The sequence below is a fragment of the Parus major genome, chromosome 1A, assembly GCF_001522545.3.
Source record: "Parus major isolate Abel chromosome 1A, Parus_major1.1, whole genome shotgun sequence".
NCBI classification, from domain to species: Eukaryota; Metazoa; Chordata; class Aves; order Passeriformes; family Paridae; genus Parus; species Parus major.
In genome coordinates this window covers 29,245,442-29,267,928 of record NC_031773.1, presented here as the reverse complement: position 1 = coordinate 29,267,928, position 22,487 = coordinate 29,245,442, and the positions used below count along the sequence as shown (strand labels likewise).

At 38.7% G+C, this 22,487-nt stretch overlaps 1 long non-coding RNA gene across 1 annotated transcript; it reads left to right on the top strand.

Moving 5' to 3' along the window:
* The first annotated feature begins 1,336 nt into the window (after window positions 1-1,336).
* LOC117244491 lies at window positions 1,337-22,088 on the top strand. Its single transcript, XR_004497695.1, has 3 exons — window positions 1,337-1,760; window positions 6,386-6,567; window positions 21,608-22,088. It is a non-coding gene; the product is annotated as an uncharacterized LOC117244491 (long non-coding RNA).
* Window positions 22,089-22,487: the final 399 nt, after the last annotated feature.

The window sequence follows — 22,487 nt, the reverse complement described above, 5'->3', positions numbered from 1 at the left end:
CACCATTCTCAGTGGACCATAGTTGCACAGGAAGACAGAGGGCCCATAAACCCTACTGAAAAAAAGCCAATGCATCTTCCTTGTTGAGATAGTGCAGATCACTCTGATTTCAGGAGAAACACTCCTAGTTGCTGGGGGGAAGAAGTCAGGCCTTCTTTCCTCATCTGTGTCTCTGGAGGAAACAGCAGATGCATCTCCAGAACCCTCAAAGATTGGCAGAGGAGAATCTGGGAGAACATCCCATGGCATTTTGAGCTGCCCAGGAGCTTTCTCTCATCCTCCAGGAATCCTCCAGGACACTCTCTTAACAGTGTTTGGGGTTGCCATCTGGATGGACAAAAGTCTGGATTTTAGAATGGCCACAGGTTAACATTTAGAGGAAACACTGACTTCCACACTGTGTTTATTCTGGGGCTACAGTTTCTTTCTTTCCTAGTTATTTCTGTTTCTCACACTTTTCATGGCCCCTGCAGCAATATTTTCTGGCTCTGCAATACTGTCAGTAGGTAGGGTCATCCCACTCGTACTTGTGTTGTCATTTTTTTTCTAGCACAGATAGAAAGTCAGCAATGTCAGAGGATTTGCATACAGCTTGCCCTTCAAGCTTAGCCTTTAATAGAATTACAAAATGACTGACATGCAAGAACTGATTAGAGGGAACATGAAAATACAGCCAGCAAATGCATAGGTCCCTCACTGCAATTTGATAGAAGCCAAAAATCACAGTGCAGCGCCAAGTTCATACGATTCACAGCTAATTCAGCCACCCCTTACACATAGACAAGTTACAATCACACCACAAGAATTTCCTGCCATTTCTGTCTTTTCCTCACAATAGTCTCCAATATCTCTTTAAAATTCCAGCTACACAGCATTTAAATGGCTTTTAAATAGTCTCCCTATTCTCAAAGCAAAAACTTTTAGCCTTCCCATGCCTTAAACTAAAGTAATTGAATAGTCACCTTTCTCATCATGTCAGCACATCCTGTTTGTCCAGCTACAAAGACAGCAAGGAACACCATGAGCTCATTAATTCTCTTTCCAACTCTCAACCAAAAGAACAGTCACTGAGCAGAAGTAACCAGCAATGTGCCCTCTTGATGCACAGAGCCTATTGCTGATTTGGTGCTGGTTAGATGTTGTTTCCTAGGAGCTGAGCAACCCTGCTGGTACACCAGAATTTTGTGAGTGTCATTTTTTAGTAGCTCCCAAATAAGTCCTATCAAAAATATTCACTCAATCAAATGATTAGATTCGGAAACAAAAATGTTAGTATTTTGTCTATGTAGTGCTAGAGTTAATGTTGAGAGAAGGTTTTTAAACAAGCATTTCTAATTTCATCACAGCGAGCAATGTCTACCACTGTTATGGCCACTAATACATTTTGACTACCATGCCTCATTTGCAGCAACCTTCAGTTCAGAACTGAAATACAAAGCAGGAAAACAACAAATATTAGAATGACTTTTGGGTCTACATCAGCATTTTCATATTTCCTCCAGTTGCTGCTAAATGGCTAATCCTCAGTTCCAAATGAAAGCTCCTGTCTTTTCATTGATTCTGACTGCTTCTTTTCATATGAAATGTGTTTCAGCTACAGCTCTGTCAATTTAAACACCACGGGCAGGTCTGTATAACCTAACCTCCACACATACCAACCTGGTGTTCCCTGTATCCTCCTGACCTGACAAGAAGGGCAAACAACCATCTCTGTGCAGAGGGACAGTATAGACTTTGTGAATGTGGGAGACTGTTAGCAGGTAAGTTAATGACACTCTTCAGGAATTGTTTCTTCATCATTTCATATAATCTCAATTATTCAAATGTCATTACTGCTGGCCATGGCTGTTAATAACTTGCTGTTGCCTTATCTCATGATCTGCTTCGCTACAGTATGAAGACAAAGATTTGCCTTATCTAATTTACATGTTCATCATGCAGCCTAAACTAATCAGCTAGGATTTTCCATAACCAGTGAAGTATATCTGAAATACATATCTAAGGATCTTTGAAAAACTTGCTCTGTGAGACATTAAATGACTGTCTTTGATAGCCTAGTTCCCCTGTGTGTTCCTAGTTTAGCTTTGACAGTCAGAGTTAGGCAAGACAGATTCCATATTAAATTGCCTTTTAGTCTTACATTCAGTGACCTATTATAATTAGCATATATAATATAAGTTCTTCCTGATTTCCTTCTAAAACTATTTATTTTAAGCTATGCGTTGCTTGGTTAATTCATACATCAGAATTGGTCTTTCAGAGCTATGCCATTTTACTGAAACAATGGAAATAAAGAACAATGTGCAAGGCAGATTCTGTGACATCTATCTAAGACAGATAAAGAAATTTTGCATTAACCAATTTTGCACAGGAAGGCCAAGTGAAAATACAGGGTAAACACCTGTCCAGAATAATTATTCCAAAGCTGACCACTATGAGCCAAACTCCCCATTCTCCCTCATTCAGCTCCTCTCACAAATCACTTGACTTCAGAATAGAATTATGTAAGAAATGTTTTCACAGTATATTTATTTCCAGAGTCCCTTTATTACAAGGATTTGTTTTCTCTTATTTAGTGCTTCCAGTTTCATCACTGAGTAGAACACAGAGTATTTGTAGCTATGCAGGTAGCAAGGATCCCTGCTAGATCCATCTTGTATTAACCAGTCAAGATAAAAGGGGTGAAGGGCACCCTAAACCAGTCCAGCCCCAGTTTACCCAACTCCAGGCAGCTAAGGGGGGGAAGATCAACAGCAAGTCAAGAAAAACACAGAGATGAGCTGTGGACACAGCACATTTAACAGAAATTTTGCATTCCTCCATAATTCTATCCAGGACAACTTTATATCTAACTTGGCTCAAACTGGATGTGAATGCAATCGTTTCTAAAATATCATCATTGCATTACTTGAAGGGACATAGTAAGAACAGATTAAGACTATCCTGGATCCAGAGGATATGGGGTGATTAGGTCCTATGGTCTTTGTACAAGACTTTACCCCACATTATAAATATACAATTCCTATTGCAAATAGCAAAGTTAAACACGTTCTTTGCAAACTCTGCAGCAGCTGGACCACAGAAAGGTCAACCATGTGTGCAGTGGGTCTTACTGAAAGGTCACAAGAGATGCAAATAACAATGACCTTTAGCGTGGCCCACACCATTTCTCCCTTTGGGAAAGGGACCATCCCTCTGGCCCATCCTCCCTGTGTGCAGCAAGAGTAGGAGAAGGGTCAATGCACTTGGCTAGTGGCTCTCTGCTAAGGACAGTGCTCCAAGAGGTGTCCCCTGCCAGTACAGGCAGAGAAGAGGCAGAGAGCCCAGCTGGGTCACACAGGCTGCACAGGTGTATTATAGACATAGCCAGTCTATCTCTCTCAATACTTTTCTGAGTTTAAGTATTTTTTGTTAGTTTTTTTTATTCAAAATGTTTATACTACCTACATTTACCAAGGTTCTGAAATGCAAAAATTTTCATATGGTTGTTTCTACTCACTGTACTTTACCTCATGCTCTGCAGTTAATCATGCCTCAGACTAAACCTCTTAAAATCTAACACAAATTTAAGAATAGAAATTACAAACTCACAAGTAAATACTTCAGGATTGAGATCAAACTCATTGATGGCCATTGATCGTATTTTTTCAAACATGAGGAAATTGCCATAGCATTGCAAATTAACCTATAAATAAAAAAGTGATAAAATAAAAAAATTATATTTTTTTATTTTAATATATACATATATAAATATATAAAATATTTATAGAATAAAAATCAAAAATATTTTCCAAATAATACTGTAATTGGTGGGTTCCAGGAAATTTCACTTTGTTGTTAAGGAAATATCATACCTTTAAGAGTCCAGTTCTGTACCTTTTATAGAGTTCAGTTCTTAGTCCATGCATTTCTTAATCTATTTCTTTGCTCTAGAGAGGTCTGTCAGGCCAAGTCAAACTAGCCTTTAGAAATGCTGATGCTCACTGAGGCAGAGCAGGGAACACCCATACAAACTCCCCTGCTGGTGGGAATGGGTTATGGGATAAATTCTATATGCATTAATTGTGAACTGATTCTCATTTTAAGGTAGACAGAATTAAATAAAATATCTAGGTACATACTGTATAATAGTGTATATATAAAATAAGGTAGAATGGTTGCATTGAATCACAGGAAGTAATAGAAATAGACAAATAATCAGGCTCTTAATTAAAGAACATCACCAATAAATAAAAGAAGGCAGAGAAAAACATTTGTATAAAACTTGTTTAAATGCCACCAAGCAACAGTCTACAATAGACAAATTTAGCATTTTGCTGATGAGAATATTTTCCAAATTAGCTGTTGAATTATTCCCTATGGCATGGTGCTTGAGAGGAAATAATCTGAGGATTATTTCCAGCATCCTCCAAGCCCAGAGGCTGCTGAACTGGAGGTGGTCTTTATTCCTCCTCCCCCCCCAGCAGGGTCTCAGGGTGCTGCCCCAGCACCTTCAGGACCTCAGCTGTGGCTCTCACTCAAGTTCCACCCCACGGCCAGCGGGCGACAGAAGGGTCATTTGTCCTTGTGGCCCACGCTCAGACAACACACACACACCTACCACACATGAACCAGCTGGACATGGATCTTAATTTCACTGCACTAGAGGGAAAGAAACCCATGTTCTTTGTATGAACTCTTCTCAGCAGCAGAGAGAGCCATCCCCCAAGCAATCACTGCTAGACAATTTTTTTTATCGAGTAAGCCTCTCAGAGATAAACAACTTTGCTATTAAATAAAATCCATGGCAGATGGTTTCCAGTGAGTCTTGTTCAGACACTTCAGATAAAAAAGGGAATGGCAGAGAGACACAAGTATAAAACAGAAATTGGTGGAAATTAACAATATTATGAATTCACCACTGTCTTATAGACTCCTTTAACCATGGAAAACTCAAGATAATTGCAGATTTTCTCCTTTCTGTTTCCTCCACTCTACTTATACATTTTAAGTCTATTTTACACACAAAATATACCTTTTACTTCAGTAAAATTTTGAATATAGAAGTCAAGAAAGATGAAATATAAGTATAGCATAATGTGCCTCCTGCACAGGAAAGGAAATAGTCGAAAAAAGTTTTTTATTATTATTCTTAGAGCTTATTGTAGGGCTGTAGAGTTATTGTAAGAGATAATTATTGTCATCTTAAACACTAGGAATGAGTTTTAGTGTTATGTTTTTAGACATATATTTTAAGCAAGAAGCCTGAAATTTTAGAAAAATGGAAAAATAGTTATTTTTGCAAGCATCTCACACAAAGACAGACTAGTTTCATTGAAGAATGGTATCTTTTATTGATTTATTTTATATTTAATTGAAATCCACTTACCTCTAAGGACTTCATGAAAGACAAGAATATATGATTTAATATTCATGTGTGTCCCTATGCACATTTAAGGGCTGAGTTTATTTCAGTGTTTTACTATCAGCTGTCTCAATGTTTCCACAAGTAATGGTCATCCCAGCCAAAAGCTGCCTGTGATAGAAATTGTGAGGAGTCCCAGGCTAACAGCATACTGGGTATCAACACATTCTCTTTTATTAGCTTTAAAATGGATTTTTTTTCAATTTCACAGTAAGTTGCCTTGTTCTTCTACTATGGAGATGAATAGAAGTGCTATTTTTGTACCACATGTTATGTAATTTTGTCAAATATCTTTATTAAACTAGATCAGTCCTACTCTTTTCAGAATCTATTACCTTCATTTTCAGTTTTAATTGCATCTGTCAAATAAATTTTTAGATATTGATTAAAGATCTCTTAGAGCATCTTTTCTTCCTGTAACTCCACCTTCCAGCACTGAGGAAAGAAAATCACATGACGTGATCTGGGAGCATTGCTCCTTCATTTCCCGCTTCATCACCCCCTCTAGCTTTGTGGTGGGGATATCCAATCAAAATACCCTACTTACTCCACTGACTTGCATTTTTATGAGAACAGAAGATTTGGAGAGACCTTCCTTGCACCATGGCTGTTTGATATCTGTGCAGTTTCATCCCCTGTGGGGATGCTATCAACCTTAGGTTGTGGCAGTGAACATCATAACCCACTTCTAGCTCCAGACCCCTGCCCACCGGGGAAAGGGAGGCGGAAAGATGAGGATGTCAAAAAAAATTATGGCAGAAATTTGTGACAAATGATATGATCATAGTCAATAACAGAAAAGTGAATGATAAAACAATGAAGGAATGAGAATGCAAGGCAGATAATTAGCTGTACAAAAAAAAAAAAGACAAGATCCATATTGTGAAAAGTAAAAAAAAAAAATTACAGAGAACAGTTTATTTCTCCCAAAGCCACAAACACTGCATTCTTACCATAAGTATTTCATTAAAATTTATTCAGGAAATATAGATGCCCAGACCAACTTCAAACTACATACTATGCTGTGCAGCTACTTGTTTAGAGGACTCAAGCTGGAGAACATCAGAGCAAAGTCAATGCCACTGAAACAGGGTCTCTGCTGGTTGAGTATCTACTCCACTCAAATAAAGAGGAGTCCCTGCAAGTCCCCACTACACCAAAAGGTACAAGTTTAATTCCTAAAACCAGAAAGATGCTCTGCATGGAAGAAAACTGATAGGGATAAAATGCATATCTTTCTGGAATAATTTTCATTCAATTTGGGTTTTTTCCCATAAAATTTGTGTGCAGTTTTCCCTCCTAGTGCTATTCCAAATCCTCTAAATCTGGAAAAGATGACTGACTGTCCTTCCTCTATCAATATCTCAGCATCTTTTCACTTTCACTTTTTTCCCAAGCCATTTTTCCACATCTTTCCCTCCAAACATGCCCTGTAATTCTATTTCCATACCCTTATTCACATATGACCTTATTCTTTCAGACCCACTCCTTGCTGATCTCTTTTACCCTCTGGGTATTGAGGGTAATACAGAGAGTAGATATGAATGCTTAATAAAAAACATGGGCTTAATAACTTTATCAAAAAAGCTAATTTAATTTGTTTTCTGACCTTCACCCAGCTCTGTTTTTTGTAAAACAGTGATAAAGGAAATCAAAGTTAAGCTGATGATAGTCCCAAATATGGCTTAATCAACTACTGCAAGAGAGGTGATCATGGTTTGAAAAGTCCATCATCAGGGATAGCAGCTTTCTGGGCATTTTTTGTTCTAGGATAAACATTTTTCTCCAATGTCTCATTTATCAAACTGCTGAAAAATTATATTATGCTCTTTTTCTCGAGTTATAAATGTATTACAATTGACATTCTGCCAGAGAGAACTTTAAACCCATACATCTTAAATATAGCTCAAACCCCTAGCTTTTCTCAAATAATTTTCACTCTGTTGAGCTATCAGGTCTATTTGTCTTTTGAATTTGTAGGTGATCTTGCCCCTATCTTGTCAGGGCTCACAACAACATGTCAAAGCAGACAATAAGAAGTTCTACTTAAAACTTAGTCCTGCCAGAAGCTGGTACCATTTTTTTTGTGGGTACTGTCATACCCACAAAAGGCAAACTTTGCAAACTGCCTTAGGGGCCTTGTCAATTCCTAGAAAAAGCATTGCCCAAAGAGGCTGGGAATAAAACTGTAGCCTCCACAGAAAGAACTTGGAAGGTGGTGTCAAAGACCCCAGCAAAGCACAATCAAGGACATCTGAAACAGATATATAAAAGCAAATATCTGCATTAGAACACTTTCTTTTCTAATTCTACACCTTGTTACAACTGTGATATCTTATTAAAATCAATGGAGTTTGACAAAAGAATTAGAATACAACATTTTGAGTAAAATAGTTCATACTTCAGTAATATGTGGGAGAGATTGAAAGCATCAGTATATTTCTGAACATAAAAATGTGCACTCTACTTTTAGCAGACTACACTTTGCATTTAAATTATTTTATTCACTTCAGTACTTTGGTCCTGATTCCTCTTCAGTTCAGTTTTTATTCAGTGAGTTCACTTGAATAAAAATATAGATTAGGTGGCACTGAAAAGTATTCTGAATTTCTATTCATTTTTCAGAATTTTAATGTCAGAATATACCTAATATTATTTCTCAAGGTATTTTCAAAGTGAAATCAGTGAGAAAAAAATTCTGCATAAACTTTCATAAAAGCAGACCATTTTTCCTTGTTATTCCCAATAGCAGCAACTTTTCTTTGATTTCAAAGTCCTACCGGTTTCCTTGGTTTATTGTTTGTACTCCTATTATGTTTATAGAAGCTACAGATTTCATTAACTCAGCATACAAGACTTACCTCTTCCTATTTTTTAAATTGTCTCTGGGCAAATAGTGCGATTCCTGGGGGAAGTTGAATTGTTTGTGTTGAATTTAGTGCATCTATAACTCCTTCAGCTTCGTAATGTAACAAATACAGAAGTAAAATCCATCTTTCAAGGCCTTTACTGCCTGACTAGGCTAGGAGGAAAGGGCATGATGTGGAGTAATTTTCCCCTTACTCTCTTTGCTGTTTTAGCTTGTATTTATGCATTTGCTTTCTACTACTTTCTTCAAGCAGATCGTGGTGGTCGAAGGCAAAGGTTTACCTGGTGCTCTGAGACAGCAAAGAAAATGCCTCAAGTGCTTGCTAGCGCTGTTTCTGCTCCCACCGGGGGAGTCTGGGGCTCTACGGAGCTCTGTGAACCTGGTTCACCTCAGTGAACCTATGGCTGAGAGCATTTCAGCTGTGCTGAGGATGCCCCCAGGGAGGAGAGCTCTCCCGAGCGCCTGGAGCAGGAGACAGCTCTCCCAGTGCTCCCAGTTCAACTAAGGGAGGGAGACAATCTCCTCCACACAGGAAGTTGTCCAAGAATCTCAGTTGTAAACCCGCAGTGAGCTGCTGTCCCAAAGCTCAGGCATGCCTGGCAGGGCAGGAAGCCCAGTGACAGCAGGCACAGACACCCTGTGTCCATCTTCCCTCGCGGGAAACACTGCTTTCATTTAGGTACATATGGATTGCCTAAACACTGCTTTTAGTCTTGATAAAATGTCCCAAAGGCCTCTAGGTGCATATGCAGGATCATTTTTTTCAGTACATGCCACACATCAACATCAGGGGCTGTTTTCAAGGGTCAGCCTGAGAGCACCCAGTAATTCATTTGGTAGCACCGAGACTAGGCAGATAACCTAGTGTCATTCTTTGGATTCAAAGTGGCTTTTTCCTGTGTCTTTAGTAAGAAAGGGTGGACAGAATTGAAGTGTTTGTTCAACTTGGAGAAAAAGAAGGCTGAGGAGGGAATGGCAACAGTCTTGAAAACTTTTCTCAATGATCAGTCTAGCAAAAAACATTAATGGGAATCTGGGGCCATCAGTTGATGACGTTTCACTTAGACATCAAGGAACTCTTTCTAATAGTAAGGATCATTAATGACTGGAAATGTTGCCAGTAATGATTTAGGTACATTTAATTCTGCCTAGGGACAAAGAGACAGACTACACAGCCTCTGAAGATCCTATTTTACTATTAATTCATTTAGACTAGGCATTATGGCTTTTAATGTACCAGGCTTCAGTCAGGATATATGCCTTGTCCATTCTGGTCTTTGGCTCTATTTCACAGTAGAAATGAAGAAATCTCTTTCCCAGTCTGTAAATCAACATAAAGCCTTTTTCAGAAGCTCATGCCTGCATATAAACTAAGTAACACTAAGGCTGCTCAGCCATAGCCTGTCCTGGCTCTTGTCAAACTGCAGAAACAGTGGCAGAAGCACAGAAGAGCTGAGGTTTGAGATGGGCTAGTGCAACCCCCCTGCTCCAGTAGGGTCCTTCTGAGAAGGCTGTCCAGGATCATGTTCAGAGGGATTTGGAATATCACAGAATCAATTAGGCTGGAAGAGACCTGAGATCTGGGACACCTCTGGAGAAGAGGACAACCCCCAGCTGGCTACACCCTCCTTTCAGAGAGCTGTAGAGAGCGATAAGGTCACCCCTGAGCCTCCTTTTCTCCAGGGTAATAAAGAACACATGCTCCACAACCTCTCTGTGCAACCTGTGCAAGGGTTCAATCACCCTCCCTGCAGAAAGGTATTTTTCTGTATTCTGAGGGAGTCTCCTGTATTTCAGCTTATGCCCAATGCCTCTGTGCTGCCACTGGGAACCTCTGAGATTAGCCAGGATCCCTCTTCCTTACTCTTGTTTGTCAGATACTTATATGCATTGATGAGATCCCTCTGGAGCCATCTTATCTTTGGGTTTAACCATCTCTGCTCTCTCAGATGCTCCTCCTCTTTCAGATGCTCCCCCTCTTTCAGATGCTCCCATTCCTTCATGGTCTTCTGCTTGACTTGATTTCTGTATGTCTGTTTCCCTATTACTTGAGAACCCAGCCCTGGACCCAGTGCTCCAGGTATTTCTCACCAGTGCTGGAGACAGTGACAATGGGAGAAATAATAAAAAGGAGCATAAAGTGGGTCTGAAATTCAAGGAGAGAGTAATTTGTTTGAGACTATCACAACTGTTCTGCTAACTGCATGGGATCAATCAATAAGATTTAGCTGTGATGATATCATATTTCTAAAGTTACCTTTTGTCAGCAGAATATGTTATTATTCATTAGCCTGAAGGAGGGTGAGATAAATTCTATTCCAGAAAATTTTCTTTTTTCTGAGAATGCTAGTCTTCTCTTTTTTTTTTTTTAATTAAACGAACTTTCTATTTTTTCCTGAACTTCCCAGCAGCATTATTAAAAACAAAAACAACACAAAAAACAATCATTTTTGAAAGGAATTCTTGCTCCTCATTCAATATTGAATGAACCATACAATCAGACACTAAACTGAAGTATCTTGCTCAGAGATTTTATACTGTGTACCTCACTGCAAGAACACCTTCCTGTTCCCCATCCAATTAACACACTACATGTCCACAGAGCTTTTTTAAGCATCTTTAAACCACTTACAATTGAAATGACACAATAAATGATGAGAGCTGATTGCAAAAGAACACAGAGCAGTTCCTAATGAGCAGGAAGAGGATCCTGAAAGTATATAAAGCAAGTCCTTTAGAACAATCCCTTTTTTAAACTAGACAGGAATGTTTAATTTTCTTGCAAGGATAAAACATTCTTCATTCTGTCAACCCAACATATGAGCTATAAAAATAATATATATTCTGTCATCCTATCTGGCTGTGTCCCAAAACACAAAGATTTTAAGAAAGGTACTTTGAACCAACACATGTTTGTTATGAGCATTCCTCAAAACCCAAAATATGCTTATGAAAGGAATTAAAATACTGTAAAGAATTTTATTATTCCATTTATGGCCTCTTAAATAAAATTAAAAATAAAATTTGAATTACTTCAAATTCAAGCCACTCCTTTATAAAAAGCTTTATTATTTTAAGAATAGAACATTCACTCATAACACAAGTGAAACATCTGCAGTTGGAGGCCACACAGAGAGTGTGTTAATCTACACCCTGAAGAATGATCTTTTAAAATACTTTAAATGATTTACCAGACCTCTCTTTCTCCATCCCTCCTCACGTCACCCTCCTCATGTGCCATGTCCCAAATAAAAGTGCAAACACGCTCCTGGCTCCCAGAGGGATGCTGGCAGGTGGGATGGAGAAAGGACCCAACAGACAGCCCATGAAAGTGCTCAGACACAGAAGTGTGCCACCCTTGAGCCAAGGACCTTTGGTCAGGCTTTCCTCAACCAGCAGCTTGTCTACACCTGCTCACATAGCATCTCCAGAGTCCCAGGATGGGAAAGGGACCTCCTCTGGAATAACTGAGCTCTACCTGGTCATTCCTGGGAGCTGTGGTCTCTCTCAAGACCCTACATGTATTGAAAGCTGCCTCCAGGGTAAGCTTTTCTCTCCCCAAGTGCCATACACACAGCACAGAGACTGCACTTGGTAATTCAGCACAAACAAGTGCAAGGTTCACATGATGACACTGACATTACAGGTGAAATTCATCTTGCCAGAAAGTAGATATATATAATATACAACCCATGAAGTCATCTAGACTTCTTTTGTAATTAAGGGAGAAATGAATATTTCTCAGACATGACCTGCATAATATATTTTAGTCATCTACCTTTAGATTTAGTGATCAATTTTTCTGGAATTCACTGGTCCAGCAGACATACATTTGTCTCAAATCCTATTTCTTATGCAAATACTAATCCAGTTCTGGAAAGGCAAAATTATCTCTAAAGGAAAACACATACTTTATACCTCATTTGTGTCCACTGGCAGCCCTCAAAAAAACAGGGCAGTGTTGGCAAAAGTGCATTAAATGGATAACAGAGGTCACTCTGAACAGCTCTTTTTGGGAATGGAAGGGACACCGATATGATGCAGGTCATTTAAAGCAAATGCCAGTAGAGCTAGCCCACACTGCAGTATGTTTTCTTATATGCCACAGGCAAAGTATTTTAGGAAGGTATCTGGCAATTTTAATATTTTTTCTTCTCTAGATTGTGGAGTCAATTGCTCTAGTATCATCCATCAAATCATAGGTGTTTCAGCAAGAGACATAAAATTTATGATGACATTTTTGTATTTCAGTGCCCAACATTTCAAAGTGTCCAGGACAGAAATGAGTGAATTGTTGGTCCCAATGACATATTCTCTCTTCATAGGATCCAGCTTCAGTTTCAGTCATGAGAGAGATGCCAGATATTTAACATAATTTTACATGTTTTTATTTAAATGTCTCAGATCAAGATCATGGCATGTGAAGTAGCAGACTTATTTAATTAAAGGGAAGGGGAAAAGTAAATGGGAAAAAAAAAAAAAAAAAGTAAGATTTTCTGGATTTATTTTTAAACTTTGCCTGTGTCTGAACACCTTGAAAAATCTGTTTATTACTCTGGACTGCAAGGAGACAGAGCACAAGGAAGTGCTCTTCTTCAGGATGACCACAAAGCCCAGAAAGGTTTTGCTCCAACACATCCACAAACGCAGAGCAGAGCAGCATTGCTGCCCTCCACATTCAACTCTACAAGAAAAAAGAAACATTGTTCAAAAAGAACCTTTTCTTGTTTAATAAAGAACTCACCCTGTTTACAGCTCACACTCAACAGCAGGTGCAACCCAGCTAGTTCACTCCTCCACAACCAAAAGACAAGCTACGGAAGGCTCGAGGGGAGGTTTGACAAATGGCAATCATCCTCAAAGGGGGTGGTACGAAATCAAAAGCCTCCTGTGCACTCTCAGAGAATCTGCTACATATACATCTGTCTCGTATAAAGGAAAAGACGCAGTGGAAATCCAGCTGCTGCTAAGACCCCACTTCCACCAAACTCCAGGAAGCCATGCAAATCCTTAGTGGATAGAAGTCCCTGGCGATGCTATCATTCAAGGTACCGTCTTTCCCAAATCCTTATTTCCTTTTGACTGTGTTCACCCTACACATCCCATTGATAACAGCAAAATGAGAAAGCACAAGAGTTCTGGAAAACACGTTCGCGGCTGTGTCGTCTTTTCAAAAATGCCAAATTTTTAAGGTGGCCTTTGGGGCCCTCTAGTGGCTCTACGAAGACATTAGGGAAGAGGAATGACATCCTTCCAAAAATTAGCCCCCCCGCTTTCAAACCAAAATACAAACTGTAATTAGAGTTCCTCCACCACTTCCAGTAGAATTAAAAGTCTTCATTAGGCTATGTCTCTGCTTTGCTTTTTCATTAACTTTTTCAGTGAAGTAGGACTAAAAGGGGTGTTGCTCTTTGCCATCAACCTTGTAAAGCCAAATGTTGATTGTGGTCCCAAAAGACACCCTGAGCTCCTCTCAGTCTGTCACGGATATGGCAAGTCGGTAAGTTTTATGACCTCTCAATGCTCATGCAACAAGAGTGGGACATAAAATTTGCTTTCATCTTATTCTGCTTAAGTGAAGTGACCTTTCTGCAGGGTATACAACCATAGCACAGCTTTTATAGTTCCATCTTATTCTATAATTCCAAAACCTGGGAAACAGATCAGTGGGCACTTTGAACCTCTTGCTGCAATGTATGAAGATGGTCCAGCATGTGAATTAAGCTGTTAGACTGCTCTACAGCTAGAGAAACTGCATTCTTCACTGCCTAAGCCCTGGAGGGATGCTGCAGCAGGACAGCACTGTGTCCCCTCAGATGTCGCGTGACCCGAAGTCTGTCTCAGGCTTTGCAAAAAAGGCTTCAGCTGAAACACAGCACTATATTCAGCAGTAAAGTAAGGGGTCATTCGAGTGTTTTCTCTTAAAAGTGCTGTGATGTCTTGCAAGACATGAATGGCTACAAAGAAGATGGAGAATCTCTGTTTGCAAGGAGTCACATGGAAAAGACAGAGGACTGTGGATACAAGTTCATCCTGGGGAGATTCTGATTAGATACAAGAGAAATGTTTTTCAGAATGAGACAAATCAGTCATTGGGACAATTTCCCCAGGAAAGTGATGGATTCCCCAGTGCTGGGCTCTTAAGAAAGAGGGACATACTCTCTAGAACATTCTTTTGCCAAGAAAGGTTGAACAAAATGATCCCTGAGGCCTCCTTCCATATTATATTCTACAAAGTCTGGACAGCTGACTCTTCATCCAAAAATTTTGGAAGCCAGATTAAAGATTTCTAAAACCTTTTTGAACACCTGTAACTGCTGTAAAACAGTAGGACAAAGACTTGAAGGTACTCAATGAGCCTTAAAGAGTTACCATAGAGGCAATTTCAGTGTTGCTAAACCAGAATGTTTGAAATTTATGGTCAGTGATTTCCACTGTATAATCATAAGTTTTTTATTAAAATCTTGACAGCATAGGAAAGGTATTATGGGGTTTTTTTTGCCTAATTTCTCATCTTCAACCTCCTGTATAGCATTTTATGTACAAAACTTCCTTTAGATTCCTTTAGAGACCTATTTTTATGTAAAATTGGAGATTTTTTGCTTAGAGCTCCAGGGAAAAGCAGCTTCCAGGGAGGACTCACAATAAAATCACACTTGGCAGCAGAACAATTTATTGCTGCTTACTTATATACATCTACTGCAGATGTTCTCAGGACTACTTTTAATCAAGGAAAATGTCATGCGACATTTTTGTCCAGTTTCAGAAGAGATTTTAGAGCACATACAAGCTAAGAGGTAGAAGACAGGTTATGTTTATGCTGCAGCTTAGTTCACAGGCTGCTTTCAGCAAGTGTGATAGGAGTCCCCAAAAGACTCCTACTCTGGTCAGTACAAAGAGGGAGGGTTAGTTACGATCTAAATATCTTCAGCTGATCAGTTCTATGACTGTCAATAATCATTACAGACTTGAGACCCAGGATTTGGTAGACATGACCCTACTCAAAGCTGATGTCCTCTCTCCTCTCATGGTTTCATGACTTGGCAATGCTGTAAAGAGGATGCTGGACTCTAGCAAGCTGCAGGTGAGAGCAGACAGACATATGTACAACACAACACCATGTCAAGCAAAGGTATCTCACCCTTGGAAGCAGTCTAGCTGCCTGAGCACAAGGTTTTATTGTGCTGAGTCAAGAGGAGGCCAGTGCTGCAGTAGGACATCAATACCATCTCTGGTATTGATCTCTGGTAACACTTACCTGTGCAGGGCACGGCATCATGCTCACCCTCACACCTTAAATGTGTACCAGCAGCTCAGATCTCTCACTGGGAAAAAAAAAAAAAAAAGAAAAAAAAAAAAGAGAGAGAGAGGTCCTTCTTTAAATGTATCTCCTTTTCAAAACCTAGTTTCCTTTTTTGTCTTGCTGGTTGGGGAGTTTTTACTTTGCTGATTTCACACCAATTATCGCCTTTACTTAGATAATAAAGCATAAAGGCTTGTGCAGACTTGCAAGTTAAAGCAGATTTATGCAGAGTATGTATTTGCACTACCTCAGTAGCTATTTCTGAATATTTTTCTGTATAAAGACCACTGCTGTTCTAGCTACAGACAGCAATCCCCATATCTCTCATGGGATTCATGAGATTTATCCAAGATCACAGTTAAACCAACTCAGCCTACCTCTAGTGGGCAGTCAGGAAAGGACTTTCCAAGTGCCCCAGATTCCTTTCATGAAAGAGAGATGGCAGGGGGAAAAAGGGGTAGTGGTCAGATGGCTGGAAATGGCTGAAACTGGCTGGAGATCTCAGGGATGTGCCTCCCTAGTGCTTTCAGCACCAATAATGGCAGCTGTTCTCCACACTACTTTCCTGAGAAAAACCTGAACAAAGCAGGAGATGTAACCTTACATACCTTATATTTGGTTTGCAACCTGAGTGCACTTTTCCTCCCACATGCTGTCATACTGAAATAACAGCTCATCTGTGAACCCATTTTCCTTTGTGTTCAGGTAGAACATTGTTTCTAAATGACCAAAATGGAATAAAATGTACCATGAGAAGCCCAAAAGAATCAAATTAGTGGAGAGCAGTTTAAATGTGCAACATTTTCAATTCCTCTAACACCCAAAGGTGAGGAAATGAATCAGTAGGATGTTAGGAAACGTTGCACTAATTGACACTTCTACCTGACTGTGGCATTTTCTTTAGAAGTCACCCATTAAATCACAACGTGCCTGCTCAGTACATGTGGTAAAGTATTGTAACTGTCACATTGCTTTAAGTACTTCATCCAGAGTGTGCTACAAGTAAAATTAGTCCACCTGCTTATGATCTTATTCTGTATTGTTCCATAATTTCTTTTCTAAGACCCTAATTTCCTTAGTTTCACAAAAAGATGGTGCAGTAATTACTCTAATTGAAGACCTACAAATACCACAGTTTTATTTTGCACTTCTCAAAGCTGATCATGGCATTTAAAACGAAAACCTATTCAAGTGCTAAATTAAAGCAAGGGGAAAACCTAGTAGGGAGGAGAAATTATTATTATTAGATATTTGGTATATTTTTTAATAATGTTCAGTCTGTATTTGGTTCAGAATTTCTGGTTCAGAAACCATCGAAGTAAAATAAAATTCTCCCTTTGACTTTCTGCTTATCTTTGTTAAGAATGTTGGTCCAAAATATCTAGTAATAGCCTTTGGCAGAGAGAGCATAACTAGTCAGTGGTTGTGTGTTTCTAAAGATTCCTCTGTTTTTAGAAGTTCAATGATTTGTATTCTGCTAAGCTCACTACACAGCTTCCTCAGACATGGTTTTCTAGTAGTTTCCAAGCTTCAGCACATCTGCAGTGCTCTGCTGTAAACTGTAGCCCAAAGCCCAGTCACAAAGGAAATACAAGAATGTTAAGGGAATGTAATGAAAAACAACTCTAAAATATATTTATATGCCACTACACATTTGTTGGACTAAAGTATTTACAACACTGGGCCAGCATCTGTCAACCTCACCTCTGTAGGAAGTTACAGATTACACATGAAGTATGAAAAAGAACTTTAAGAAAAATCAAAGACGAAAAAGACCTCTGCAGGAGAGTAATACATAGCAACTGTGAGAGCCTTCTCTAGGACGAATTTAACAGAGGCATTAAAAATAAGCAGGAGCCAGACAAAAATTGAACCAAACTTTCCTGTTTGCTCTTAGTTATAATATAAAGACCTGGGGAAAGAATTCTAGCACAAAGCAGTAATAAATAAATAAACAAATTTCTCTTTGTCCACTGTAAATTCTCGCACTCGACTGGAATTAATCAAAGAACCATAGCTGTCTTAGAAGTTTGAGGTGGGGTGGAGGGGAAAGGATTAACTAACAGTTCTGGTGGAGAAGATATTTGTGAAAGATTGTTAATAAAGCAACAGAAGGGATTATGTCTTAGGGACATAAAGAAACACTAATTTGTTGAAAAGAACATCTACCTTAATGGGAAGATTTTTCTTTATCGCCCAGTGTCATGGTCCTTCCAGTAAAGGATGTGTCATGATCTGGTACCAGGGCCAGAATTCTCGTGGGGATGGTTGCACTGGGATCTTCTAACAGGGATTCTTGATCCCTACACCATCAGGGACTGAGGTCCTCACACAAATGCAAGGTAAACCTAGTGTATCTTCACATCACCTCTCTAAAATAAAGAGATGGCAATCTGAGGCATGTAGACTGAGTGACTTGCTCAAAACCATCAAAATACCTTCTGGAGAGTGCTGAAAGGCTGTTGTTTAGCTCAGATCCTCAGAGTCCAGCCATCAGATTTATGTGTGCACTGCACTGAAGAGAGGCAGTAGCTGCAGCTTATCTGAGTGAAATGTGCTCCACAGAGGCCTCAGGCTGCCCTCGTCATCCAGACTGAGAACAGCTCTAACAGTGATTTGCCCTTGCATCCATTTCCCCTCTCTCTGCCCCCAGGTAAGCCCAGCAAGCATGTCTGCACTCAGGAATTGGGAAGCCCAGTCACATCCTTTGAGAAACAGGCTCTATCTGTTGCAACATGGAGTTGTCTGCACATTTACAACACAGCTCAAACTGGATTCACACTGTGAATATGGAATACAGGGCACAAAGAGCTTCCAGCTTCCTTAAAGCAGTCCTGGAACAGGAATCTGTCCTGTCTTTCTCAACTGCTATGGTGATATCTCTGTTGCTGGAATATCTGTCTCTCACTGTTCCTTAAATAGGTGGTTGTTCTTAGCATGCAGATAGTTTCACCAAAATAAGCTAGGGGCAATGCAAACACTTAAGAACTCTATATACAAGCTAAGTTTCCCCTGTGATTACATTTTCTTCAGTCACTGAAAATACTGCTTTTTGTTCCCTCCATGTCTAGTTAAGTAATTGGGCCTCCTGTTCATATATTCTGCACTGCTTCCACAAGCACAACCGAGAACCCCACGTGGGATGGTATTTTGCATCCTTTGGTTACCTGTCAATCACACTAAGACTTCAGCTTGTCCTTCAAATCCTGGTAAATAAGAATTCAGCATTATAAAGTGGGAATCCATGTTTAAAATGTACTTTGCAATATAACTTGGCCCATGGTGAGTGTCTCTGTCCTCTAATTTCTCAACTTTCTGGTGTTTTTTTGATAGATATCTAGAAACTATATGACTCACAACTCAAGAATAGAAACTTTAAGAAGATTTAAGAGAAATAAGAAATGTCTCATTGCAGACATGTATTTTAAACTGTTTCACCAGAGTTAAGAAAAGAACTTAAAACACAGACACATGCAGACACAAACATAACAAGCCTTATGTTTTATGCCAGGAATGTAGACTGGAGGAGAGGGATTACAAACTTGAATGTGTGACTAAAAATATACATACAGATGGGAGGGCATTAGAATCCATGTTGCTTATTTCAGAGCAGATGGAGACTATTTTGTATTACAACTATTATTTGGGGAAAGCAATAAGTTGTGCAATTCCCAAATTTCAGTGTAACTACAACAAACTAGGCAGTACTTTTTGTGTCAGGAATCAGATGGTTTTAGAGGAAAAATATTTTTAAAAAATGCAGCTGAATCATAAAAATGGTTCTGTTGCTTTTTCACAGGTGTCTAAGCTTTGGCAAAACAAGAACCTTACTAGTTCACTCCTTGTACTTAATAAGACATTCTAATCTACTCTTGCTTTTAAAAATCTCTTAAACCACTGTTCCCTGGCTCAGGGTTTTCTTATTAATATTGCAGGGTGATTTTAGGACACATATCATAAAGATGACATGATTACATTAAGATGCAAAAAACTCACAAATACTTAGTTGGAAAATGTCAGGGAAAACTTACTGGTAATTAACTAATTTTTGATTATCAATTAATTTGTCAATGGAAGAAATGGGAACATCAGCTCTTGGGACTAGTTTGTCATGAGACTAAGAAGTAAACTATATAGTAGGTTACTACTCCCTCTAATTCCAGTGATACACTAGTTACAGTTTGAAACTGAGCTTCAATACAGAGATCTGTAGAAGTATTTGAACTCTAGAGGTTTTACAATGATCTCTGAAAGAAACCAAACTATAGTAGAATGAAGAACACAGATTTGTTTTGGCTTAAATCAATGAAAGAAAAGGTTGTAGGAGGTTGTAGGGGAGTGGGTGTTGGGCTCTTCCAAGTAACAAGGATGAGATGAAATGAAATGAAATGAAATGAAATGAAATGAAATGAAATGAAATGAAATGAAATGAAAAGAAATAATGAAATGAAATGAAATGGCCTCAAGTAGCTCCAGGGGATTTGAGATTGGATATTGGGAAAGTTCTTCTCTGAAAAGGTTATCAAGTATTAGAACCAGCTGCCCAGGGAAGTGACAGAGTCACTGACCTGGAGATATCTACAGGAGATGCAGATGTCACGCTTAGGGGTGTGGTCCAGTGGTGAACATAGTGGTGCTAAGCTAACTCTCTGACTTGATGATCTTAAATTCTTTCCCATCCTAAACTATTCTATGATTCTATTGTCAGGACAGGAGAAATGGCCTTACCGCAAACTAAATAAACAGGACAGAAAAGACATTAAGACAGGTTTATTAAGGGGTTTGTCATTAATCTGACCCATTTTAAGAGCCAATCAATGTTGCCCTGTAGAGGATTTAGTCTTGAGGCTTTCTAGTTTACAATTACTTTTATAGGTGAAATAAATATGCCTTGGTTATTTAATATATTGCCATTACTGGTATTATTAAAAAAAATAATTGTGCTTGAAAATAACGAATATACTTGGTTGGTGGCTTTTTCAATATGACTGTTCTTGAAGTGTATGTATTAATAAGTCAGCTTAGTCATACACTGGAAATATCTTTAACATTTAATAAACCTCACCACAAAAAATAATCTAAAAATGTAAAAACATAAATTATATTTCTCAAAGGAAATATTTTCTTTTTATTGTAATTTCCATACAACATTTTTTATCAGGTGGAATACAACACAAACAGAATTTATAAAGGCCAGATTTGTTGCTTTTCAGTTTTCATCCGCCATTACAGTCTTATGATTTTCAAATATCAGAAGCATTTTACAAACAGTACAGTAGGCCATTATTAACAGTGCAATTAAAAAATTAAATATGATTGGTCAAATTTCTAAGGTAACCTTTGATTCCTCCTTTCCACTGGCTTTAAATTAAAACAAATCCAAGACAGAAGGATGAAGCCAATCCGCGGAGAACTCATACATTTTCTGAGTTTGATAAGGGGGCACCCAGTCACATATTATCAGCCCACTGCTGTATCTAAGCTCAGGTAAATATCCTGCCAAGTGAAGTTTTCAGAGAAGAGGTGGAAGGACAGATTGCCACATCACAGCTCCAACACTGAGACATATAAAACTGCACATCTCTGAAGGAAACAGAAGAAAATTGTAGTCCCATACTCATTTTAATAAAGCACTCAACGACTTCCTCAAATATTATCACATGTACGTTTCTATATATTTACTGTACAAGGATGTCAATATATTGATTATTGGGTGAGAAATTTATGCAGTAACAAGAGCTGCATTTTCTACCACTTCTTGCTCTCACCAATTGTTCTATCTGTGCCTTGTCAGGATCTTACCGAAGGGCTCTATCTTAGATTTTAACTCAGCTAACTCTCTTATGAGCACCGTCTTTTGTAAGTTAAGATACTACTTCAGTGTCAAAAGAAAAGATTGTATTTTCCATCCATAACCATGTTACTTCGATAACTTTCAGGAAGAAATCATGCCCTGTGTCAAAACTTTTTTATTTTCTTTGCTATACAATGTTTTATGCAGTGTATTTTCTCTGGCTTGTTTTCTCCACAGGAAATTCCCAATATACAAGAAATTATTTGGACTTCAAAACTACCAAAGGAAGCTTATCACACCTACTTTTCTTTTACTGCAAGGTCTCCAAGACAGTGCTATCAGCTCTGCAATTAAATGTACTACAGACAGCCAAGATTGTATCTACTGTGACCATATCATTATTAAAAAAATTAACTTTCAGCAATATTTCTGAAATATTATTGCCCCTTTCAAAAGCACACTAAAACTACTGAGGCAACCAGTTTCACATCAAAACATGCAAAGTAAATGAACTGCTCATATGAACTGAGTTTGCCATAGAACTGAAATTTTTCCCATCTTGTTCAAGTGTCTCCTTTCCGAAATGGCTCTTCCAGCTTGTGTCTTTTCCATCCTGCTCCTTGCAAGTATGTGACAGAAGTAGTAATATAAAACAGTTCACAGGTATTTAGCATCTCTTTGCATTCACAGACTCAGTTGTACTACTTTGGAAGGCAGTCGTCTGTTCCAGCTACTATTGCAGACAGAGTCAGAAAATTAAGTTCTGCAGCTGATGTAAATGGTTGCTTGCACTTTTGAGTAGAAAGAAATAAAATAAGTGTTTCTCCCCAGTTTTCCTTTTCCTGCAGAGTTTCACATCTGAAACTTTTTTCAAAGCCAGATTTTCTGGAAATGAGGGTTTTTTTACTTTCTTGTCATCAGTTCCTTCACTATTTAAATCAGAAATTAATGGCTTATCAAAATTGCTTGAAGTCCTTAGGGGCTTATGTGGCTGAACATGCTGCCAGACAAGCTACTGAAACTCTGAGGAGGTTAAATTAACTGATGACAAAGATTTCAGACTATGACTGTCTGAATACACTGGCACTCTTGTCTCTGTGCAACCATAGCTCGTCTC